This window comes from Pongo abelii, chromosome 8, assembly GCF_028885655.2.
Source record: "Pongo abelii isolate AG06213 chromosome 8, NHGRI_mPonAbe1-v2.0_pri, whole genome shotgun sequence".
Taxonomy (NCBI): Eukaryota; Metazoa; Chordata; class Mammalia; order Primates; family Hominidae; genus Pongo; species Pongo abelii.
The window spans coordinates 59,789,456-59,816,756 of NC_071993.2; the positions used below are offsets into that span (position 1 = coordinate 59,789,456).

A 27,301-nucleotide genomic window follows, 5' to 3' on the forward strand; every position below is an offset into this window, starting at 1 on the left:
AGTGCCAAGATGGCCAATTAGAAGCAGTTACGGTCTGTGGCACTCACGGAGAGGAATGAAAGCAGTGAGTGAACTCAGCACCTTCAACTGAAATATCCAGGTTCTCGCATTGGGACTGACTAGACAAATAGCCTGACCCACAGAGAATGAAGAAAAGCAGGGTGGGGCAACAGTCCACCCGGGAGCAATGTGGAGCCAAAGGAAAACCCAACCTCAGCCAAGAGAAGTGGTGAGTGATTGTGCAATCCCACCTGGGGAAATCACACTTCTCCCACAGGTCTTTGCAACCAGGAGATCAGGAGATCCTCTCATAGGCCCATGTCACCAATACACAGAGCTGTGTGGCATCCAGGTAGAGCAGCAGCTTGGGTACACACAGATACATGAGTTTTGCATATTCCACCCCTGGGATTCCCAGCAAGGCAGATCTGTCCCTACATACCACTAGGAGTGGGGCTGAATCCAAGGATCCAAGCAGCGTCGTTCTGCAGGCCCACTTGCACGGCACCTTACATGTTAAGACCCACTGACTTGGAATTCCAGCCAGCCAGTAGTGACAAGGAGTCTGCCTGAGAAGGACTGAGTTTCCAGGAGGAGGGGCAGCCACCATCTGTGCCGTCTGGTCAACTCAGCTGATCCAGTCTGCTGGCTCAGGAGAGTCCAGACAGTGCGAACAAGAAAGTGTCCCCCACAACACAGCACAGCAGTGCTAACAAAAAGCAGCCAGACTACTTCTTTAAGTAGGTCCCTGATCCTGTTTCTCCTGAATGGATGAGATCACCCAACAGGGTCTCCAGCCACCTCCCACAGGTGCCTCCTTCAGGCTGCCAACAGGTCAGTAACCTCTGGAATGGAGTTTCCAGAGGGAGGATCAGGTTGCCATCTTCGCTGTTTCACAGCCTTCACTGGTGGTACCTCCAGGTAAGAAAAAAACTGAGGCAACTAGGGTCTGAAGAGGAATGCCAGCAAACCCCAGCAGCCCTTTGGAGGAGTAGCGTGACTGTTAAAAGAAAAACAAACAGAAAACAACAGCAATAAAAACATCAACAAAAAAGACCCCACAAAAACCCAATTCAAAGGTCAGCAACCTCAAAGATCAAAGGTAGATAAGCCCACAAGTATGAGAAAGAATCAATGCAAAAACGCTGAAAACTCAAAAGGCCAGAGTGCCTCATCTCCTGCAAATGACCGCAACACTTCTCCAGCAAGGGCACAGAACTGGGCTGAGGATGAAATGGCTGAACTGACACAGTAGGCTTCAGAAGGTGAGTAACAACAAACTTCGCTGAGCTAAAGGAGCATGTTATCACCCAATGCAAAGAAGCTCAAAATGATAAAACAACACAGGAGCTGATAGTCAAAATAGCCAGTTGAGAGAGGAACATAACTGACCTGATGGAGCTGAAAATCACAACATGAGAACTTCCCAATGTAATCACCAGTATCAATAGCAGAATAGACCAAGCAGAGGAAAGAATCTCAGAGCTTAAAGACTATCTTGCTGAAATAAAACAAGCAGACAAGATTAGAGAAAAAACAATGAAAATAAATGAACAAAACCTCTGAAAAATAAGCAATTACGTAAAGAGACCAAACCTATAACTGCTTTGGTTACCTGAAAGAGATGGGGAGAATGGAACCAACTTGGGAAACATACTTCAGGATATCATCCAGAACTTCCCCCATGTAGCAAGACAGGCCAACATTCAAATTAAGGAACTGCAGAGAACCCCAATAAGATATTCCAAGAGAAGATCAACCCCAAGACACATAAACATCAGATTCTCAAGGTCAAAATGAAAAAAAAAAAAATGTTAAGGGCAGCCAGAGAGAAAGACTAGGTCACCTACAAAGGAAAGCCAATCAGACTAATAGCAGACCTCTCAGTGGAAACCCTACAAGCCAGAAGAGGCTGGGGGCCAATATTCAACGTTCTTAAAGAAAAGAATTTCCAACCCAGAATTTCATATCCAGCCAAACTAAGCTTCATAAGCAAAGGAGAAATAAGATCCTTTTCAGACAAACAAATGCCGATGGAATACATCATCACCAAGTCTGCTTTGCAAGAGCTCCTGAAGGAAGCACTAAATATAGAAAGGAAAAACCATTACCAGCTACTACAAAAGCACACTGAAGTACACAAGACCAGTGACACTATGAAGCAACCACATAAACAAGTCTGCAAAATAACCAGCTAGCATCATGATGACAGGATCAAATTTACATACAATAATACTAACCTTAAATGTAAATGGGCTAAATGCCCCAATTAAAAGACACAGAATGGCAAGCTAAATAATTAGCCAAGATCCATCAGTATGCTGTCTTCAAAAGACCCATCTCACATACAAAGACACATATAGGCTCAAAATAAAGGGAAGGAGGAATATTTACCAAGCAAATGGAAAACATAAAAAAGCAGAGGTTGCAATCCTGGTTTCTGACAAAACAGACTTTAAACCAATAAAGATCAAAAAAGACAAAGAAGGGCATTACATAACGGTAAAAGGTTCAATTCAACAAGAAGAGCTAACTATCTTATTAAATATATATGCAGCCAATACAGAAGTACCAAGATTCAGAAAGCAAGTTTTTAGAGACCTACAAAGAGACGCAGACTCCCACACAATAATAGTGGGAGACATTAATACCCCAATGACAATATTAGAAAGATCATCAAGACAGAAATTTAACAAAGATATTCAGGATCTGAACTCAGCTCTGCATCAAGTAGACCTGATAGATATATACAGGACTCTCCACCCAAAAACAACAGAATATGCATTCTTCTCATGGCCACAGGGCACTTACTCTAAAATTGATCACATAATCAAAAGTAAAACACTCCTCAGCAAATGCAAAAGAACTGAAATCGTAACAGTCTCTTGGACCATAGTGCAACCAAATTAGAACTCGAGATTGGGAAATTCACTCAAAAGCACACAACTACATGGAAATTGAACAACCGTCTCCTGAATGACTCTTGAGAAAATCATGAAAGTAAGGCAGAAATCAAGAAGTTCTTTGAAAGTAATGAGAACAAAGAGAAAACATACCACAATCTCTGGGATGCAGCTAAAGCAGTGTTAAGAGGGAAATTTATAGCACTAAATGCCCACATCAAAGAGCTAGAAAGATCTCAAGTTGACAACCTAACATCACAACTAAAAGGACTAGAGAACCAAGAGCAGACCAACCCCAAAGTGAGCAGAAGACAAGAAATAACCAAGGTCAGAGCTGAACTGAAGAAGATGAAGACACAGAAATCCTTCAAAAAAAAAAAAAAAATTAATGAATCCGGGAACAGTTTTTTGAAAAAATAAATAAAATAGACAACTAGCTAGACTAATAAAGAAGAAAAGAGAGAATCAAATAAACATAATCAGAAATGATAAGGGGAATATCACCACTGACCCCACAGAAATAGAAACAATCATCAGAGAATACTATAAACACCTCTATGCACATAAACTAGAAAATCTAGAAGAAACAGATAAATTCCTGGACACATACACCCTTTTTGGGAGAAAAGCTGAGTAGTTGGAAGAGAAGCTGAGGCAGGGCTTGCATGTCTGCTAGACTTGCTGGCTCCTTGCTTCTAGCACTCCCATTATCTCAAGTAGCCATATGTTTCTCGTTCACTTGATACACCATTTCCTTTCAACCCCCACATCCTCACCACCTGTTTCTTTGAGCACCAATAAATAGCATGGGCTCCCAGAACTCGGGGCCTTCACAGCCTCCACACTCACAATGGCCCCCAGTCCCACTTTCTCTCTCAAGCTGTCTTTTTCTCATTCCTTTGATTCCACCAGACTTTGTCCCCCCACGACCTGTTGTTGGGTCTGATCACCCCAACAACCCTCCCAAGACAGAACCAGGAAGAAACTGATTCCCTGAACAGACCAATAACGAGTTCTAAAATTGAGCCAGTAATAAACAGTCCACCAACCAAAAAAAAAGCCCATGACTAGACAGATTCACATCTGAATTCTATCAGAGGTACACAAAGAAGAGCTGGTAGCAGTTCTACTTAAACTATTCAAAAAAATTAAAAAGGAGGGACTCCTCCCTAACTCGTTCTATGAGGTCACCATCATCCTGATACCAAAACCTGGCAGAGATACAATAAAAAAAGGAAACTTTAGGCCAATATCCTTGATGAACATAAATGCAAAGATCTTCAACAAAATACTGGCAAACAGAATGCAGCAGCACATCAAAAAGCTTATCCACCTGGGATGCAAGGCCTGTTTCAACATACGCAAATCAATAAATGTGACTTATCACATAAACAAAACTAAAGACAAAAACTACATGACTATCTCAATAGATGCAGAAAAGACCCTTGATAAAATTCAACATCTCTTCATGTTAAAAACACTCAATAAACCAGGCAGTGAAGGAACATACCTCAAAACAATAAGAGCCATATATGACAAACCCACAACCAATATCATACTGAAAGGGCAAAAGCTGGAGGCATTCCCCTTGAAAACCAGCACAAGACAAGGATGCCCTCTCTCACCACTCCTATTCAACATAGCACTGGGAGTTCTGGCCAGGGCAATCAGTCAAGAGAAAGAAATGAAAGGTATTCAAATAGGAAGAGAAGAAGTCAAATTATCTTTGTTTGCAGATGAGATAATTCTATATCTAGAAAACCCCATCATCTCAGTCCCAAAGCTTCTTAAGCTGATAAGCAACTTCAGCAAAGTCTCAGGATACAAAATCACTGTGCAAAAATGGATAGCATCCCTAAACACCAACAACAGGCAAGCTGAGAACCAAATCATGAATGAATTCCCATTCATAACTGCCACAAAAAGAAGAGAAAAAGTATGTATTAATACAGCTAACAATGGAAGTAAAGAACCTCTTCAAGGAGAACTACAAACCACTGCTCAAAGAAATCAGAGAGGAAACAAACAAATGGAAAACCATTCCATGCTCATGGATGGTTGGTAAAATCAATATCGTGAAAATGGCCATACAAATTTATAGATTTAATGCTATTCCCATTAAACTACCATTGACATTCTTCACAGAATTAGAAAAAAACTATTTTAAAATTCATATGGAACCAAAAAAGAGCCCAAACAGCCAAGACAATCCTAAGCAAAAAGAACTAAATATATAGGCACCCGATACAGGAGCACCCAGATTCTGGTGGCATCATGCTACCTCACTTTACAGACAAGGCTACAGTAACCAAAAGAGCACGGTACTGGTATAAGAATAGATATATAGACCAATAGAGCAGAATAGAGAACTCAGAAATAAGACTGCACACCTATAACCATATGATTTTCAACAAACCTGACAGAAACAAGCAATAGAGAAAGGACACCCTATTTAATAAATGGTGCTGGAAGAACTGGCTGGTCATATGCAGAAAATTGAAACTGGACTTCTTCCTTATACTACACACAAAAATTAACTCAAGATGGATTAAAGACTTAAATGTAAAACCCAAAACTCTAAAAACCCTAGAAGAAAATCTAGGCAATACCATTCAGGTAAAGATTTAGGCACAGGCAAATATTTCATGATGAGAATGCCAAAAGCATTACAACAAAAGCAAGAATTGACAAATGGGATCTAATTAAGAGCTTCTGCACAGCAAAAGAAATTATCATAAGGGTGAACAGACAACCTATGGAATGGGAGAAAAATTTTTGCAATCTATCCATCTGACAAAGGTCTAGTCACTAGACTCTACAAGAAACTTAAGCAAATTTATTAGAAAAAAAGCAAACAATCCCAATAAAACATGGGCAAAGGACATGAATAGACACTTCTCAAAAGAAGACATACATGCAGCCAACAAAGATGAAGAAAAGCGCAACATCAATGATCATTAGAGAAATGCAAATAAAAACCAAAATGAGATACCATCTCACGCCAGTCAGAACGGCTATTATTGAAAAGTCAAAAAGCAACAGATGCTGGCATGGCTGTGGAGAAAAAGGAACACTTTTACACTGTTGGTGGAAGTATAAATTAGTTCAACCATTGTGATAGATGGTGTGGTAATTTCCCAAAGACCTAGGGGCAGACATGCCATTTGACCCAGCAATCCCATTACTGGATACATAATTGAAGAAATTTAAATAATTCTATTATATAAAGATACATGCATGCATATGTTCATTGCAGCACTATTCACAGTAGCAGAGACATGGAATCAACCTAAATTCCCATCAATAACAGACCAGACAAAGACACTGTGGTACATATACACCGTGGAATACTATGCAACTATAAAATGGAACGAGATCATGTCCTTTGCAAGGACATCATTAGAGTTGGAAGACATTATCCTCATCAAACTAACGCAGGAACAGAAAACCAAAGACCGCACGTTCTCACTTACATGTGGGAGCTGAATGATGGGAACACATGGACACATTGCAGGGAACAACATGCACTGGGACCTAGCAGAGGGCAGGGAGTGGGAGGAGGGATTGGATCAGGAAGAATAACTAATGGATGCTGGGCTTAATACCTGGATGATAGAATGATCTGTGCAGCAAACCACCATGGCACACGTTTACATGTGTAAGAAACCTGCATGTCCTGTACATGTACCCCTAAACTTAAATAAAAGTCGAAGAAAAATAAACTGATAAATGTTGACATTACAGTCATGGTATGGAAACATCATCAAAATCAAGACAACAAACATATACATTAACTCCAAAATGTTCCTCATGCTTCTTCACAAATGTTTTCCCCCATTTGAACATAGTTGTTTGTTAAAGAACTAGAAGTTAACTAGTTTAAAAAAAAAAAAAAGAGAGCAAGCAAGCAGTTATCTAAAACAGCATGTACAGAATTATCCATTTTATGAAAATAAAAACACTATAATATACATAGAAAATACTTGGAAAGAAACCAAAACACAGATTAACTTTTAAAAATATGAGATTTCTGGATGGGCAAAGTGCCTGTATTCTCAGCACTTTGGGAGGCTGAGGCAGGAGGATCGCTTGAGCCCAGGAGTTTGAGACCAGCCTGGGCAACATAAGGAGATCCCATCTCTACAAAAAAAATTTTTTTAAATAAATAAATAGGCCGGGCGTGGTGGCTCATGCCTGTAATCCCAGCACTTTGAGAAGCCACGGTGGGCAGATCACCTGAGGTCAGGAATTCAAGACCACCCTGGCCAACATGGTGAAACTCCATCTCTATTAAAAATACAAAAATTAGCCAGGCGTTGTGGCGGGCACCTGTAATTCCAGCTACTCAGGAGGCTGAGGCAGGAGAATTGCTTGAACCCGGGAGGTGGAGGTTGCAGTGAGCCAAGATTGCACTACTGCACTCCAGCCCAGGTGACAGAGAGAGACTCTGTCTCAAAAAATATAAATAAATAAACATAATAAAATAAAATAAATAGAAGAAATGAGATTTTTATTCTTTTTTGGTTTACAGTACCTATGTTTTCTCATTTATCACAATAAGCATTATAAGTAATTTTATTCCCCCAAAAATCATATCCTCTCAAGAAACATTTGGCTGTTTGTGTATGTATGTCTGAGTATGTGTGAAACAAGACAGTGTTGGGTACCCTGGGCCAGATCTGACAGTTAAGGCCATGGCAAAGAATCCAAAGCAATATAGCATTGTGCTCTAAGTCCAGAGCAGGGGCTGCTGAGCAGCACTGAATCAGTGAAAGGAGAACTGTCACCACTGTTAAAAAGATGCCAAACTTTTAATAACCAACTAAATGCTACGTTTTACGTGATTTTCTGTACCTTTCACTTTATAATGAATGGTTAAAAAATACAGCCTCAAAGAATGGGAGTGAGCCTACTCTAATGAATGTAAAGGTGACAGAATAATTATATCACTCTATGAAGTTACTAAAAAAGCCCAGTTGAAAAGGAAAGGGGAAGAGGAACACGGAAGGAAAGAAGGAAGGAAGAGAGGCAAAAAATGGAGGGAGAGAGAGGAAAAAAAGAAAATCAAACATATATAAATAAATCCTTATTTATGATGTTTCAAACATTCATCTCATTAGATAAAGATCCGCTCTGTAAAATGGGGGAGAAGAAAAGAAACAGATTACATATGCACAATATGACTACAATTTTAATGCTGAGAAATACATTCGAATATCTGGCAGGTGATAAACTGAAAGACAATTATAATCTTCCAATATGTGAGAACATAAACACATACTTATGTTTTTAATTTTTTTTTACTTTTCTGTAATAATAAATTTTTCCATTATGTAAAAAGGACATAGGGCTTTTATAATAAGTAAAACTTCATGTTGGATTAAGTCCTGGCACCCCTGGGAAGTTCAAATCACACAAAACCAGCTTGCATGTGGGAACCTTCAACCCAGCCCATTCACTAACCATGACAAATATCAGTGCCACCCACCCCTCCCCTCCATGCAAACCATTATGAACCAGTGTGGGTGACTGCCCTGTTCTCCCCAGAAAGTCTCATTTTGTGAGTTAAGTCTTTTCAAATACTTTTGGTACATGTGTGGTACCATCAGTCTTGGCAGCCAGCCAATTTGGGGGGCTAGGCATTGATCCAGAATAACATTCTCAATAATTTACAAATAACACTACTAATATATGCAAAGCACTAATCCGGGTACAGGATATGCCCAGGTAAACAAAACTAAAGAGTTTTAAAAAGTGACAAATTGAGATTTGCACTAGAGAAGTATTATTCTGGCTGCAGTGTAGAGAATGGATTTAAGTGAGACAGAAAAACCAGTTTTGTTGCTATTGCAGAATCCATGTGGCATATGTCAGTGACCTGATATTAATCAGTGTCAGTGAGAACAAAGAATAAGCAGTTATGAAACACACTGAGGAGTTAGACTCTACAGGACGAAAGTTAACTGAGAAGTAAGCAAGAAGCCATGGATGACTCCTTAGTTCCTGGCTTGAGAAACAAATATATGATGCTTATTAACTGAAATAAAGCATAAAAAAGGAAGGCCAACCTAAATAAAGCTGGAAAAGATTAAACAAATAAATAAAACAAATGATGGAAGCAAAACAAAAAAAGGAAAGTCAACCTCAATAAAGCTGGAAAAGATTAAATAAATAAAACAATAATGGAAGCAAAACCAAAAAGGAAGGCCAGATCTGGTAGAATGTAAAAGAATACATAGTTTTGAAGCCCAATTATTTTGATGTGCATGCTGCATCTTTGAGAAGACAAATTCAAAGGACAACTGAATATAGGGGTCTAGAGTTAAGCAGAGATTTAAATTGTGGGAGTCATTACCAAATAGATGACAACCAGAAGATGTTGAACAGTAAGTCTGACAAAACACCATAGAGTAAGATTACTGAATTCTAACATGTGCTTTAGGCAATTCTTCCCTTGTCCACCTTTTGGGGAGGTCTATGTTTAACATCAGATTTTGAGAAGAGTGACATCACAGATATCATTACAATTCGAGTAAGGGTTCAGGTAATAGGAGAAAGAAAAATGAACTTACTCTAACTTTTCTTCACCAGCTTAGAAATCATCTGCACAGGGTAGAAACTGCATTTTTACAGGAAAAGAGGAAACCATGTAGTGCAGAAATTGGTTAATGTGGGAAAGAGTTTCTATTCCCTGTTTGTTGTGGCAGCCTCTTTCTCTAACTGGCAGTTCTGCACTTATTGGAAGCCAACATCCATATAGACTTGTTTTCCTTAGTAGACCATTAAAATGCAATCATTACTTGGGAGTATGACAATGAAAACCCAAATGTGTATATTCTCTGGCTTCCAGAGGCTTCCCATAAGACTGACTGGAATTAAAACTCTGAGCACATATGAGCAGGTTTACCATAGAACTTCCTTGGACTTTGAGAACACATTTCTATTCAAATGGAGTGAACTGTGAGATGGTGGGTCAGTGCTTCCTTCACACATTTCTCCTCCACTATAAATGTTTCTGACAAATGAATGGCATCATTAATTATACTGTAAAATTAATTTTGGGGGGTATACAGTTCATAAATTTTAAAGCACAAATAGATGTGTAAACACCTACGCAATTAGGATGCAGAACAGTTTCTTCACCCTCGAAGAAGTCTCTCACACTATCCAGTTATAGTTACACCCTCCTCCCATCCATACCTTCTGTCAAACACTGATCTGTTCTCCATCACCATAGTTTTGTCTTCCAAGAATATCATATAAATGGAATCATACAGCATGCAACATTTTGAGAATGACTTCATTCACTCAGCATAATGCCTTTAAGGTTCATTGGTTTATTTTTACTGCTGAGTACTATTCCACTGTGAATGTAGTTTGTGTACCAATTTACTAATGAAGGATATTTCGATTCTTTCTAGTTTTTAACTACTATACATGAAGTTATTATAAGCATGCATGTACAATTTTTTGTGTGAATATAAGCTCTCATTTTTCTATGGTAAATACCCAGGAGTAGGACCGCTAGATGATACAGTGAGTGTATGTTTACTTCTTAAGAAACTGCTAGGTCATTTCCCAGAGTTGCTGTAATATTTCACATATCAATCAGCAATGAATGAGACTTCTAGTTGCTCCGCATCCTCAACAGCCCTTAGTTACTGTCAGTAATCTTTATTTTAGCTCTTCTAATAGGTGTGCAGTGGTGTCTCAGCATGGCCTGAATTTGCTAATGATGTTGAACATACTTTTACATGTTTATGTGCCACTCTTATATCCTTTTTGATAAAGTGTCTATTCAGGTCTCTTATACATTTTTTGATTTGGGTTGTCTACTTACTTACTGTTGACTTTTAAGAGTTCTTTATACATTCTGGATAAAAGTCTTTTGACAGATATGTGAGTCACAAATATTTTCTCCTAGTCTGTAATTTAACTTTTTATTGTTTCTTGACAGTATCTTTGGTAGAACAAAGGTTTTTAATTTAATGTAATCCAGTTAATTTTTTATGGATCATGCTTTTGGCATAATTTCTAATAACTTTTCACCTAATCTCCAGGTCATAGTATTTTAAAATGTTTTCTTACAGTTTTACACTTCACAATTACATCAAAGGTCCATTTTGGAATAATTTTTGTATAAGATGTAAAATTTTAGTCAAAGTTCAATTTTTGTTTTTTAATATATGAATGATCAAATGGTTCCAACAACATTTGTTGAAAGATTTCCTCACTGAGTTTCTTTTACATCTTTGTCAAAGATCCACAGGCCATCTTTATGTGGTTCCATTTCTCTTCTGGAGTCTCTATTATGTTCCATTGATTTACCTGACTGTCCCTTTGCCAATGTTACAGTGTCCTGATTGCTGTAGCTTTAAAATGGGTTAGTACAATTCCTCCAGCTTTGTTCTGCTTTTTCCAACAAAACATATTGGTACTCCTGCTGGGATTTTGATTGGTATTGCATCACTTTGGGATGGAGTGATGTCTTCACTACACTGAGTCTTCCAATTCATGAACACCACATTACTTTATGTATTTATGTAGGTCATATTTTTATTTAGATCTTCTGTAATTTCTTTCATAAGCTTCCTATACTCTTCAGTATAGATTTTGTTAGATTTATACCTAAGTGTTTTGGTAGATCTTATAAACAACATTGTTATATTTACTCAAGTTTATAACTAGTCATTGATGATACAGAGAAATAAGAATTGTGTGCACTGACGTTGTATCTTGCAACATTGCTAAACTCACTTATTAGTTATAGGAATCTTGTTTTTTTTTAAGTCAAACTTTTTAAAATTGCCTTTTGAGGACAATGATCCAATTGGAACGGAACACACATTTAGTAGTTCACTAGCTAATTGGACATACATGCTCAACTGTGGTGGCCCACCAGGTTTGTCCTAAACAAGCACTAATATCATTTAGCGTGAAACAAAATCAAGCAGCTTGAGCTCCATATCCAGTTTGTCCCAGTGGCATGCACTTGCTTCCTGTCCACTCAGTTTTAAGTATTTGCATGACTAATCCTGTCCAATATTAAACCACACTTAAAATCAAGAAAATGGGGGCAATAGGTCAAAGGACTAAGAAGACTCCTTAAACAACTTTGTTAGTAAGCTGAGAATACTCCAACCTGCTTCCCCATCAACAAAAGGAACTGGAGGGGTAAGTTTGTTTCAAAGGGGTTGGCATGGTGAAATTACAGTCATTTGATACTGAGGATCAAGGCATGGAGCTCCCTGTGTATCCTGTGGATTTCAGGGGAGTTTAATGAAATCAGAACAGAGGTGGCTTCTTGTGTGCCACAGGATGTGACCCTTTGGCATCTGGCTACAAAGCAACCTGCGTAATGAATGTTAAATTTAAAGCTAGTCTTACTCCCTTGTGATCTGGACCAGAAAATCAAGATGGCAACTCTATTTTCAAAGACTGTTGGTTTAGAAATGAATTCAAGGTGTATTGCCTCTCTAAATCTGTAACTTTTGAATTATTTTCCATACTCTGAACAAAGACAAACTCTGTCTCTCATTTGTTATCTTCTAGAGCACAAAGAGGCTTTTTCCAGCCCAATTTATTTGGCTTGGAGCATTTGTATATATTTTTTCCAGCTGAACCATTTTAATTTCCACCAGAAATATATGAAATGTTGTTTCTCGGCATTTTCACTAGCATTTGGTTTTATCACAATTTTTTATACTGGTCATTCTATAGGTGTATAGAATGTGATTTTAATTTGCAATTTCCTAAGGGTTAATTATGATGAATGTCTTTCCATGTCCTTATTTCCCATCCATATCTCCTCTTTGGTGAAATGTCAAAGTCTCTTACTCCTTTTCTAGTTAAACTGCTGATATTTTGTATTGTTCAACTTGAGAGTTTGTTAGATATTTTGGATACGAGAACTTTGTCAGATACATGGTTTGCAAAGTTTTTCTTCCAGCTGTAGCTTGTTTTCATCCTCTTAATAGAGTTTTTTGCAATGCAAACATTTTTTATTTTAATGAGGTTCAATTTGTCAATTTCTTTCTTATGGATTATGTTTTTAATATCAAAGAACTCTTTGCTTAGTCCTAGTTCCTAACGATTTTCTTCTATATTTCTTTTAAAGTTTCATAGTTCACATTTTATATGATCAATGATCCATTTTGAATTAATTTTAATAGGTGGTGAGAGGTTTAGGTTGAGATTTATTTTGTTTTACTTTGTTTTACCTATGGATATCCAATTGTTTCAGTACTATTTGTTAAAACTGCCTCTAAACATTTTTCAAAAATCACTTGGGCATATCTGTGTAGGTCTACTTCAGGGTTCTCTATTCCGTTCCACTGATCTATGTGTCTATGCTTCTGCCAATACCACACTCTCTTGATGACTGTAACTATTAAGTCTTTACATCAGGTAGAGTAATTCTTGCCACTTTATTCTTATTTTTCAAAATTGTGTAAGCTACTCTAGTTCCCTTGCTTCTTTATATAAATTTTAAAATAAGCCTGTCTATATCTACAAAAAAGTATTTCCAGGGTTTTGATGAAAAAATTGCATTGTCTTTATAAATTTAGGAAGAATTGACATCTTAAATATGTTGAGTCTTCCACATAGAGAATGTCATCTGAAAATAAAAATCCCTTTTCTTTCTTTCTCTTGGCTTATAACACTGGCTGAACTTCATTAACTACATTGAATAAGAGTGGTGAGAATGGACATATTTGTCTTGTTCTCGAATTTAGGAGAAAAGCATTTAATCTTTCTTCATTAAGTATTAACATAATGTTAGCTGTAGGTTTTTTGAAGATGTCAAGTTATTTTCTATTAGTTTGCAAAGGTCATTAATTGATGTTATATTTTGCTACATGAAATGTCTTTTCTCCAACAATTGTTAGGATTTGTTTTCCCATAAAACTGTTAACATGATAGATTATACTGATCGATTTTCAACCTTGCATTCCTAGGATAAGCCCATTTGGCAAATAGTGTTTGGTTTTTGTTGTTTCATTGTTTTACATGTTGGTTTCAATTTGCTGACATTATATTTTTGTTTTGTTTTGTTTTCACATGTTAGTTTCAATATGCTGACATTATATTAAGACTTTTAAGACTATCTTTATTTTGAATAAAACTCTTCAAGTTTCTCTGTCAACACAGGCTGGGAGCTACTGTCACCAGCAGCCACCAGAGGCCCTGACAAAAGAGTGCTCCCACGGTATTCACTTGCATGGATTACTTCAGAGCAGGCATTGCAGTTATGGGTCAGATTGTGGACATGGCTTCAATGAAACACACACAATGTGAAAATTTAAGAGTTTTTAAGTACTTACAGACCTTGAAGCATACAGGGAATGCCTTAAGGCCACACACAGAGCACAGGCAGGTAGAGAGAAAAAGAGAGTTTGGCAACTAGTATTATTGGGAAATAGGGTGTGGTCACTTTAAGTTCATCAGCAAATAAGTGAATGGTCCATTTAATGCAAGCTGTGGGAAAGAGAACGCTGTCTGCTAGGCAGAAGTCAGGCCTCTCAATTCTTACCTCTGGCCACCAGCTTGTCATTTGGGTGTAGTATAGAACTGGAAACTGTGTCAAGGGTGACTATGGCCTGCCTCTGCCTCTGGCATTAGAAAGTTTAACCTGCATTTGAAATGGCTGCTGAAGCCACATAAAATTACAAGCATGCACTACGATGTTAATGAGGGATAATGGACTGCAGTTTCCTTTTCACATAATTTATTTGTCTGGTTTTAGCGTGAGGTTATTGCTGGATTTGTAAAATAAATTGGGGATATCTTTCCATTTTCTTCTACTTTCGGGAAGAGTCTATGTAGAATTACTGTTATTTCCTCATTAATTGTTTGGTAAAATTGGCCAGTGAAACCATGTGGACAAGATCTTTTTTGGAATTTTTTTTTCCACAGAGTAAATTCTTTAATGGTTATAGGGCTATTCAAATTATCTATTTCAACTTGGGTGAAGTTTAGTAGTTTGTGCCTTTAAGGAATTGGTCCACTCAAGTAGTAAAAATTTATGTGCTTAATTTCTCATAGTTTTCTCTCATCTTTTTAATGTCTGTGGAGCCTGTAGCAGTATCTTTTTCCTTCAACCCTGTAATCTTTGTTTCACTATGCTTTTGTCAGTCTTGCTAAATGTTTATCAATTTTATTGATCTTTTCAAAGACCACCTTTCAATTTCATTGCTTTTTCTCAATTACTTTTGGGATTTTAATTCCATTAATCTCTATTTTCCTTATTATTTCCTTCCTTCTACTTGATTTGGAATTAATTTGATTTTTTACTAGTTTCTTAAGGTACAAGCTTTGATTACTGATTGGAGGCCCTTCTTTTTTTCTAATGCAAGTATTCATCACTATAAATTTCCTTCTAAGCACTGCTTTAGTTACATTCTACAAATTTTGATAAAATATATTTTCATTCTCATTCAGTTCAAGCGATCTGCCTGCCTCAGCCTCCCAAAGTACTAAGATTACAGGTGTGAGACATGGCACCTGGCTAGATGGCATTTATTTATTTATTTAGAGATGGAATTTTGCTTTTGTTGCCCAAGATGGAGTGCAGTGGCGCGATCTCCACTCATTGCAACTGCCACCTCCCTGGTTCAAGCAATTCTCCTGCTTCAGCCTCCCAAGTAGCTTGAATTACAGGTGCCCGCCACCATGCCAGGCTAATTTTTGTATTTTTAGTAGAGATGAGGATTCGCCATGTTGGCCAGGCTGGTTTCAAACTCCTGACCTCAGGTGATCCACCTGCCTCAGCCTCCCAAAGTGCTGGGATTACAGGCATGTGCCACTGTGCCTGGTCTCAGATGGCACTTTTAAAATGGTGAAAGAAAAAAACTGTCAACCGATGGCAAAAGAACGAAGTCAGATCATTACCTCACACCATATACAAAAACACAAAATGGATCAATGGCCTCAATATAAGAACTAAAACCATAAAACTCTCAGAAAAAAACAAAAGAGGCTGGGTGCGGTGGCTCACATCTGTAATTCTAGCACTTCAGGAGGCCAAGGCAGGCGGATTGCTTGAGTCCAGAAGTTCAAGACCAGCCTAGGCAACATAGCAAAACCCCGACTTTTTTAAAAAACAAAACAAAACAAAAACATAAGGATAAATCTTTGTGACTTTTACTTTGGACTGGCAATGAATTCTTTGATACGATATTAAGAGCATAAGCAATGACAACAAAAATAGATAAACTGGACTTCATAAAAATTAAAAACTTGTATATCAAAGGACATTATCAAGAAGCCTACAGAATGGGAGAAAATATTTGCAATTCACACATTTGGTAAGAATCTAGTATCAAGAAAATATAAACAACCCTTACAACTCAACAACAAAAATACAAACAGCCCAGTTAAATGGGCAAAGGACTTGAAAAAACATTTCTCTAAAGATATACAAATAGACAATAAACACACAAAAAAGTTCAACTTCATTTGAGAATAAACGAATCAAAACCACAATAAAATACCACTTAATGCCCAGTAAGATGGTTACTTAAAGAAGGAAAAAAAAAAAAAAAGGACAGAAAATAACAAGTGAATATATTTGAAATTTCCATAAAGGGTTAAGTGATTGCCTGGTTTAAAAATAAACTCTATGAAATCTCTCAAAAAAAAAAAAAAAGGCCAAAAAAGGTAAAAGAACAAAGGTTTAAAAAATAAATGAAAACAAAGAGAAAATGAAAAAGAGGCTCAACAGAGATATAACAGCCAATTATTAGAAGTTCTAGAAAAGGGGCACAGAAACAATGGAGGGGATATAATAATTAAATATGATGAACATTTTCCAGATTTAAAAGAATAATGGAACAAATTCTCCAGGAAGTGTTAAAAAATGCCATTATCTTATTTAAAATTACTAGCTGGTAGGTACCCAAAACATATTTAGTGAAAATAAATAAATCCAGACTAACACCTCATCCCCAGTGACTTCTAATCCAGTGTTCCTATCTCCCACTCTCATTGTGACACCCAAAAATTCCTACTCCAAGAGATTCAGGTAAACTGTTTCTGGAAGTGTGGGAAATACATACACACCATGGAATACTACTCAGCCATAAAAAAAGAATGAGATCATGTCTTTTGCAGCAACATGGAACTAGAGGGTATCATTATAAGTGAAATAACTCAGAAACAGGAAGTCACATATCACTTGCTCTCACTTATAAGTGGGAGCTAAACAATGGGTACAGCTAGACATACAGAGTGGAATAACAGACACTGGAAACCACAAAAGGTAGGAGGATGGGAAGGAGGTGAGGGCTGAGAACTTACCAATAGGCAAAATGATCACTATTCAGGTGATGGGTATGCTAAAAGCCTAGATTTCACCACTACACAATATACGCATGTGAAAAATCTGCATCTGTATTCCCAAAATATATAAAAATTAAATTTAAAAAATCTTTCTGGAAAATAGGCTCAGGCCATGACTCTAACTCTCTGTAAAACTCAAATGGCCAGATGTGGTAAGAGTGACCAACTTTAAACAAGTTTACAAAACATCACCAGAATACAGGCACTGTACAGAAGAAACTTCCTTAAAATATATTGGTTCCCAGACCAAGAAAACAGAACAAGGCTCTGTGAATATGTCTACATAAATTCTTCACAAAGAATACCCTATGAAACAAAATTATTACTTAAAAAAAAAAGTCTGTTCATCACTGTATTCCCTGTGAATTATTAACCACAGAGGGTAGACTTCAGCTAGAGCTCAATTCTTTACAAATTTCTCTTCTGCTCTCCAGAAATGATCTTAGATTTTTCTCTATCCTTCCCCGGAACAAACCTACCTTAACACCCAGGAACTTTAAAAATAAACAGGTATAAATTCAAAATCTGAGAAATAAAGAGGAAGAAATGAGTAGGAAAGTACGTAGCTCCTTTGAAAAGGCACAAACAAATTCTGTTTCATTTTGGGGTCTCCATGCTGAAATTATGGCTTCTCAAAATATTTTAAGGATTCTACTACAATAAAAACAGGAGTTCCAGAGAAATGAAATAATTTTCCTGATAAGCAGAATCATCCCTGTAAATATGATAGCTTACATGGCAACGAGGGAATTATGGTTGCCAGTCAGCTGACCTTAAAATAGAGGTATTATCCTGGATTATCTGAGGGGGCCCAATGTATAATAATCACTCAGAATGGAAGAGGGAGGCAGAAGACAGACAGAAGGAGAATGTTCAAAGAGGTGCAGTGTTGCTGGGTTTGAAGACAGAGGAAGGAAGTCATGAACCAAAGGCAGTTTTTAGAAGTTGGAAAAGACAGGGAAATGGATTCTTCCCTCCAGTCTCCAGGAAGGCACCTAGCCTTGCTGACATCTTGATTTTAGCCTGCAGAGACATGTGTCTGACTTGTAAGCTAGTATCCTCTCTAGGATAGTAAGATAACAAACAGTGTGTTGTTTTAAGCCACTGTATTTGTGGTACTTTGTCACAGCAGCCAGAGAAAACGAATACACCCTGTTTCTCAAATGCTATAATTAGGCTTATTTGTTTCTACTGTTTTAGAGTCAATCCTATTCTTACTGCATTCACTTTCTATAATTTAAATATTTGTTCCTTCCTTTCTGTGATGCCTTACAGAAGGCTGAAACAGAAATAGTCCACTACAGAAGCACATTAGCACCTGAAAAAGAAGAGTCAGGTGTGACTGGTGGGACTTCTAATGGTTGCAGTAATGTAATATGTTGTAGACCTCAGCAGTAAGCTCAAATCAAGTTTTGTTTGACTGGACTTTACTTAAGCCTTTTAAAATTTACTTTTTTACTTCAGCCTTCACAGGTTTCAGATGAGTAATTTTAGCTATACTGATTATAACAGTGGATGGCAGACTTCAGTTAACATATATATTTAATAAATCAAAATGCCAAGTGCATTAGTGGTATGTGTAGTCTTTTTGTTAGATGAGAGAAAATGAATGTATTGAGTGACCTCAATTCCTTCAGCAGTCAGAATTTCCTTATTTTAGGCTCAATTTTCTGTCCTCAAACCAGTCAAGTTACAGTGCATCCATCAGTGCCCATTTAACCTGAGGACAGCCCCATCACATTTTTGTATATTACATCAAATGAAGTTTCAGTAACATTTTTTAAAAGCTTTTCTTTTTGTTCTGTTTTACTGAAGAATTTCATATCTTAAGGACATTATACTTTGGGGGAGGTGGTAATAAAAATATCATAGGATGATTTTATCAGTAGATTATGGTAATACCAGAGATGTATTAATCAATGCACTTAAGATTTACCAGTAAGCTTTAGGTAAGAGTAGAAAGTGACTGGAATGTTCTAGGAAAATAGAATACCATGCATAACAACTATCATATAGTAATACTGACTAGCACTTTTATATGCAGAAGTTTCTAAACAACCGAATAGGAGCTGGTATGGACACAAGTAAGGTGGTGGATATGTTTTTTATCTAAATTACAAAAATAATAATGCTCTACACTAGCATAGTCATTACGGCAGTTTATAACTGTAAAATATTGGAAACAATCTTGATGCCCATTGTTGGGAGAGTAATTGAATAAACAATGCACAATCTACAAAATAAATAGTAATACAGCAGTACAAAAAGAATAAGGATGATCTCGGCCAGATGTGGTGGCTCACGCCTGTAATCCCGACACTTTGGAAGGCCAAGACGGGTGGATCACTTAAGCCCAGGAGTTCAAGACCAGCCTTGGCAACATGGTGAAACCCCATCTCTACCAAAAATACAAAAATTAGCCAGTCTCATAACCCAGTCTCAAAATAAACAAACAAATACATACATAGGTTAAAATTTAAAAATAAAATATTTTTTAAAAGAGAAGAAAAGGGAAGATCTCTATGAAGTAACATGAAATAAATAAGTACTTTAAATAAACCATGATATGGGCAGAACCCAAAACGAAATACAAATAGCAACAAATGAACCTAAAAGTATTACAAATGAATAATACAATCACACTGAAAGGATTGAGAACTAAAAGAACTAACATAAGTAAACTTGGAAAACAGTACTTATTGTATTCTGTAAGGTTAAGGTTTAAAAAAAATGCTAAACAAATATTGTAAGTTAGTAAATCTTTTTCATAGGGTGTAAGTTAGCAATTCTGAAACTCTGTGTGTATATAATATAGTATAAATATAGTATAGTTATGGTATATAATATACCATAAATATATACTATATCTATAACTATGTATAAATATATACTATAATCCTTACACACACAAACACACACACACACACACACAGTGTTGAATAACTAAGTAAATATATTGTGGTTGAGAAACCAAGTTTCTCACTTTCTGAGAAAAGGCTTAAAAATAAGAAGAAAGGCTAGAACAAATTCTGTGGCATTTGATTGGAGTCAAAGGTATCCATGTGAACTCTTGGTCTTTATATATGTAGAAATGGATACAGAAATAAATATAGAAGAGAAGTGTGTGTGTATACATATAATTGTCAGTTCTGTCTGCCACAATAACTAAAAGCAATTACACCTCAGTAGCAACAAACACACCTAGGCCCCAGATCTTGGTTTCTAAATCTCATTCTTCAATAAAAATCTTCCTTGGAGACATGACGACTCAAGGGCTAGGGCAGGGAAAATACAAGATAAGCCTGGAATATTTTGTGGTCATATGAGACACTACTTACTCAGCTACAGCTGAAATCTGGTTTCCCAATGGTTGGTCTAATGTTCTCATGCTATTTTCTCCTTCACCATGTACTAAAAGGTAGAAAGAGGTTCCACAGACCAACTTTCCTATCTGTGTCTCCATGCAACCCAACTTAAGCTACCAAGCTGGCAGCTTCTGCTAATACAGGTTGCCTGACTTCCAAGACCAGGAAAGGGATAAAAGATTGCGGAAGTACCACACAAATGCCACTAGAAGTTGAAGAGCCTGAAAGCAATACTTATAATCACCATAGGACAATAAAACCGAATAACCTAAATTGAAAAATATTTAATTACTTATTCAGGCTAGAATAGCAACTTCAACAACTCCTAAAATTCATTCAATTAGTGAAAGACTCTTAGCTTCAGTGTCCTCATTAACTATAACAATTTTGTAATAGCTACTTGATCCAAATCGCAGAATTCAATATTTTCTCCAAAAATATTACCCATTATACAACTACTCTATGCCAGGTACTATGCTAGGTAAAAGGAACATATTACACTCTGTTCTTTTTTTTTTTTTTTTTTTTTTTTTTTAAGACAGGGTCTCACTCTGTCACCCAGGCTGGAGTGCAGTGGCACAATCATGGCTCATTGCAGCCTCAACCTCCTGGACTCAAGTGACCGTCCCACCTCAGCTTCCCAAGTAGCTGGAACCACAGGCATATGCCACCATGCCTGGCTAATTTTTTAGTGTTTTGTACAGATGGGGTCTTGTTACATTGCTCAGTCTGGTCTCAAATTCCTGGGCTCAAGCAATCCTACCACCTCAGCCTCACAAAGTGCTGGAACTACAGGCATGATCCACTGCACCCCACCTACTCTGTTTATTAACAAATTACTTTTAAGTTCACTGACTTTTTCTCTGCAACACAGGCTTTGATCAAGAAGGAGTTTAGGTAACCCAGTAACTTCATTTTTATGAGAAAAAATGTTCAGAAAAAAAGTACTCTGTTTATGGTCACATGTATAGGCGGGGTGTATGAGGATCTGATAAAGAAATATTTATAATATTTAATGTTATATCTTTCTTATTTTAAAAATCTGATTTATAAATATCATTTGTCCTTTCAGTTTGAGATACTGAATTTTCCTTCCTTTCCACCATCTTACTTCCCTGGGGTCATTTCCAACTACCCTCTACGCCACACCCTATACTCAGCAATGCTGATATTCCTCTCACACATCATGATTTTGTGATATACTCATGCTGTACATGCTGTTCCATACACTAAAATGCTCACCATCTAATTTCCTTGGCCAACTGGTAAAACTTGCACTCATTCTTCAACACTCAACTCACAAGTTAACTTCCTCTTCAAAAGCTTCTGAATGACCCCCCTAACACACACACACACACACACACACACACACACACACACACACACACACACTTTCCTTTTGTTATTTCAAGAGCACATGCATACTAATCATTTATAAATTCATACTATGATCATGTGTTTATAATTTATCTGCCTATCAAATAAGATTTTGAACTAATTAAGGACAAGGACAGCCTTATCCACCTCAGTGTCCTCAGAAATTAAGAGTATGCCTGGAGCATAGTAGAAGCTCAAGAATTATTGAACTGAACTTCATATTGTAACATACTTAATCTATAAGAAACATTAATACTGAATGAAGAAAAATATAATTATGTTTAAAGAATCACAACAACTACATTTCATACATTTAAACTTTTCTTCACACAAAAAAGTTATATTAATAGGACAAAAAGATCTATACTGATAATTAAATGTACATGGAAGATTCACTACTGAGTTGGAGTAGCTCCCTTCTATTCGTTCAAATTTTGTAACTCAATGTCAAAGCATACCTGAAAGTATCAATATCAGTTTGAGATTTCTATTTACCTACATTAGGACCATCTCAACTTTCTATAAGCTGTCCCTCCACTACCACATCTATGCTAGCATCACATTTTTAGTTACTTGCATCTTGCTATTATGACACGTGATACCTTAGAAACTTACTTTGTAAATAGGTTATGTCATAATGTATATAGAAAACTAAGTGAAAAGTATTAAACAGTACCTTTAATTTTTTAAGGGTTAACAAGGATTTATTCACAGGAATACATGTAAGTAGAGAAAAATAACAGAAAAGCTAAACAAATGAAATGAAGAGGATCCAAACCAACTTTCACTCTGTAGCTTTTAACTTGCAACCTATGTGCATATATCTACGGCACAGAGGGCCACCAACATGCACCAAAATACAGCGTAGGAACCCAGCATTACACCCATTAACTTAAACATATCTTTAAGATCATGCTTTGAACAAAAAAAAGGAAGCTTAGAAGGCAGTGTGTTGAGTGGGGATAAACACTGATATACAGCAATCATTTTTCAACTTCTACAATTGTCTTTATGTGCCAACTGACATTTATGCAGCCTTTTACACATCTTTTACCACGTAATTTAAATTTTAGAAATTTTGATAGAATCATGAGTAGTATATAACCATGCAGAAAGCACATCACACTGACAGCACAGAGGCAAAGATTTTGTACAGGTATATCAGCTTTCCACATTGTGCAGGTTACACACAATGCAATATCAATCTTATTCCTAACAGATCCTAAAAAAGATATTTCAGGGACTAGCTGTAAGCTACAGTACTTTATATATCTATATTCTTAATGAAAATAAAACCCACAAATCTTAAGAAGGAACAATTTAGTGTAGCAGGGCTACACTAAATTGGTGAACTGCAACACAAATTGCTGCAACATAGGTAAATGAATACCAATCTCACTCTATGTGATGCAAGCATGCTACTTCCCCACTAATTTAAATTACTTTCAACCACTATGAGCCAGAAAGCATGCCTAACCCTTAAACTACACTTTAAAAAATAACATATTGGCCTAGAAATTAAATCTAATGAAGTACAACCATCAAATTATATCCGCTACATTAATATTCAATGCAAAATTAAGATGTCATCTTTAGTTTGATATACCAAACCCCATTTATTCCACCCAGCCTGCCCAGCCCAAAAAAGGTAAAAGGAGTGACTCATTTGGCATTTTACAGGGTGCTTCATTGTTCATGTTTGTTTTATTTCCAACTTTTTTGGGGTACCTTAAATTGTAACTTCCAAGAACCTGCTTCTACTATGGGAAGGCAAGCTGATTTTAACTATATTAGTTCTGTTTGTGCAGTTCTTCATCAACATGCAAAACAAAGCCCCATCATGTGGGAAAACTTGGATTAAAAAAAAAAAAAAACTTTAAAAAAAAAAAAAAAAAAAAAGCTTTCTTTACTATTTGTAACTCCCATTCTTAGGTTTCCTTTATTATGCGCTATAGAATTGTTCCTCTTTCTTGTCCCTATGCATCCTTTATATGGTTCCTGTTTTGTTACAATTCTCCATAATATTCCACAATGTGCTGTTTTGTGAGTAGACTGAGCAGATTTTTTTTTTTTTCTTCTTCAAATCCAGTGCAGAGTTGTAATTGGAGACATATTTCCACCCACAAAGGCTCCAGGTGTTAAAATGTTTCCCAACATCGACTTAACACAGTGACAGCAACACCTCCCTCCTGCCCCTTCCAGTAGGGTTGAGATTGTAGTGTATTCCCTACTGGTTTACCCTTCCCCCCATAAAGGGTAGCATTTTCCCTGGGTGCAGAGGCTCCCTCATAGTCTCCAAGACTGAAGGACCCCTAATTTTGGGACTGCAGCTTACGTGTATTAAACACCATAAACAGCTGCAAGACGCTCTTTTTAAGGGAAGAGGAAACTGGTCAGAGAAATGCCTCCAATTTTTATCACCTACTTGATTTTTAAACCCATGAAGGATCTTACACCAAACGTGTCTCTGAGATCATCTTTTGGGTTAATCCATGATGCAACAACATCACAAAAAAAATATAAAATCTTGGATTACACCACTGGAATTCACAATGATCATGGTATAAATTCCACGGAATGCTGAATCCTTTTCCTTATTGTCTCTTATGTTTCTCAGAAAGGTGCACCAGGGTCTTCATACTGCTGTAGCATGGAGGCCACCTCTTGAAGACACACGTAACCAAGACGACCAATCGTTATTGCTGTATTCTCTAACAATGTCTTTGGTGTGTTGGGTCTGTTAATGATTTCTACAAGCTGGTGCAACACCATAGGAATATAAGGCTGCATCTCTATACCCATTTGAATGGAGATTTCTCCAACTGCCCATGTGGCATTGTTGCAGACTGAAATGAATTCTGGATTTGGGTTGATTCCCAGTATTGGCATGAAATCAGCTATACAAGGCTTAACATGCTGAAAGCAAGCTTTTGTGAGGTCACCTAACCGGGCAAAAGAACTCTGTCGAACTTCTAGCATTTTATCCTGCATCCACTGATGCATTAGTGTTAGGATGTTACTTTGGGCTACCAGCTGTTCAATGCTGCCTCCAAGTCCTTCAGCCAGGCCACTCAGTAAATCAAGAGCCAGTATCATAAAATCTTTATCTGGAGCTTCATATTGATCTGGTTGAGCATTGTTTAGCATGGCTTGCGCAAGTTTTCCTCATTGTCTCTTACACAGGTTCACAGTATGGAAGAAAGCCAGACTGCAGTGCTGTGGCAACTGAAGATAGGCACTCAGGTAAAGGGAAGAGATCCTTATCTTCACCATTTAATATGTTCCATTTCTGGGTCAGTGGAGGCATTAGCATCTGAATATATTCTGGTTTGTTTGAATGATGTCCTACTGAATCTGCTAATGTTCCTAAGGCATTGTAAAGCACGAGCAGGTTCTTATGCTGGTATTTACTAAATGCAAAGACCAGGGTATCAAGTATCTAAGCAAAGTGAGTAACAGGTTCTGTACAAGCCTCCTTTTCTGAGGCAGCAAAGGCACTGCAGGCAGCTTCTTGTACTCTCTTGTTGCTCTCCAGGATGTGCTTTAGCAATTCACTCATTAATGGCTTCAGGTACGTGTCTGGTGGCTGGCTGACTACCCAGTGTGCATAGCGGCTAAGAGTCCAGCATGCTATGGAATGTATAAGAGCCTTTTTATCAGTGAGGCACTGAATAAGGTGAGGAATAAGCTCAGGCAAGTATGGAATAATGCCCTGCATGCAAACTTCAGCAACTGCTCCTAAAACCAAGATGCCTGATTCTTTAACAATTCATTCATGATGAAAAAGTAATTCTTTCAAAAGGGGTAAAACATGTGGCAGCAGTTCATCACGATACACATTTCCAAGAACATCTAGGGCAGCAGAACATTTTCTTAGATTCCAGTCAGAAATTGTATCATCAATTTCATCATCATCATCATCTTCCTCTTCAATTCCATCTTCATCATATTGCTGAGCCACTGTCCTTGATCAGTGAAAACATGGCCATGTATCTTGAGTCTTACGTAGAATGTACTCAACTATATTATGCATGTGAGGGAGTAGGCGATCCATTCAAACTTCAAACCATCACAAGTGCTCGGCACACATTTTTCCGTGCCTCTGGTTCTTCATCACCAGCCAATGCAAAGAGATTCTCAATAAAAGAATCAATGTGCAACATTAGAGCTTGAGTCCTATTGATGATAAACTGACTGACACATGCAACAGCATGAGACCTTATTTCTGGACTACTGTGCTTTAAGAACTGTAAAAATTTGGGAATCATGATGTTGAGAGGATGATCTAAAACATCACTACCTAAAATCTCAGCAGAATCTTTACAAATCTTTTGAAGGGTGCCAAATGCTCCCTCTGTACAGGTGTTGTAATCTTCAGCATCCAACAGGCTACAGAGTTTTGGTAAGAGGTCAGGCCAATTCTGCAATTCTCCCTTGGAGGCTATGGTTGTGATCAAAATACCAATGGTGGCTCTAATCAGAGGAGAGGAGTCATCAATATTATTTAAACATTCACTTTTAATAAAAGTCTGTTATACCATTTGGGAAGTTCTGAAAGTGTGCTTTCACATTATTCTTCAAGATGAGATCTTGTGGGTTCATCTTCAGATTTTAATTTTGTAAAAACAAAAATCAGTTGTTAAAGTCTGGATATTTATTAAGTTGTTCCAGTTTCTGTTGCACAGTTCTCTGGATGGTGGTGTCTGGGGACTGGGACTCCTTCAACAGCTGCAGGATTTGCTGAAGCTCGTGCTTGTCAGGTTTTCACTCATACTCCATCTTAGTTTGCTGGGGTGCCCTGAATGGCAAAACCCAGCGGAACTGCTCCTGGCAGCCCAGCCGCCAACGTCGTCGTCTGCTGCTGCTGCTGCTGCTGCCGCCGCCGCCGCCACAGCCACCCAGCGCCAGTACTTTTAATTTAAATGTTTCTATTTATTTTGAATTAAAAGGCAGTATTTATCAAACGTCATCATGACATCCATTTCAGCAATTATTTATTGAGTCCTTACTTGGTGCCAGAAACTTATAGGAGAGACAAGAGAGATAACAAAGTATCAACGATACATTCAGGAACATGTAGTAGTAACTAGAGATTAAAAGTGACTAGACAGACTGAAATAAAAGTGAGAGCAGATTATGAAAAGAAAAAAGCCAAAGCGCAGATGTGACATAGAAGGAATGGGAAAGCCACAAGAAAAGTAACAAGTCAAACTGGTGATAAAATAATTTGGCAAAATGAATGAAAGCAGAAACACTAGTTATAACTTCTAAAGGTAGGGAGGTGATGTTTTTCACCACTACAGTCAATCAATAATG

At 37.3% G+C, this 27,301-nt stretch overlaps 1 protein-coding gene and 1 pseudogene across 11 annotated transcripts in view; both read right to left on the reverse strand.

Moving 5' to 3' along the window:
- CCSER2 (coiled-coil serine rich protein 2) overlaps positions 1 to 27,301 on the reverse strand; it is a 188,410-nt gene that overhangs the window by 98,087 nt on the left and 63,022 nt on the right. The window contains exon 1 of one of the 11 annotated variants that reach the window (XM_054521708.2): positions 22,444 to 22,565. The exons of 9 other annotated variants lie outside the window; for them this stretch is intronic. The gene's annotated coding sequence lies outside the window, so the exon portion shown is untranslated. Of the gene's footprint in view, positions 1 to 22,443; positions 22,566 to 27,301 lie in introns of those variants that run through there. One more of the 11 variants, XM_063727172.1, reaches the window with a different exon arrangement.
- Positions 24,018 to 26,770, reverse strand: LOC103891642 (transportin-1-like; annotated as a pseudogene).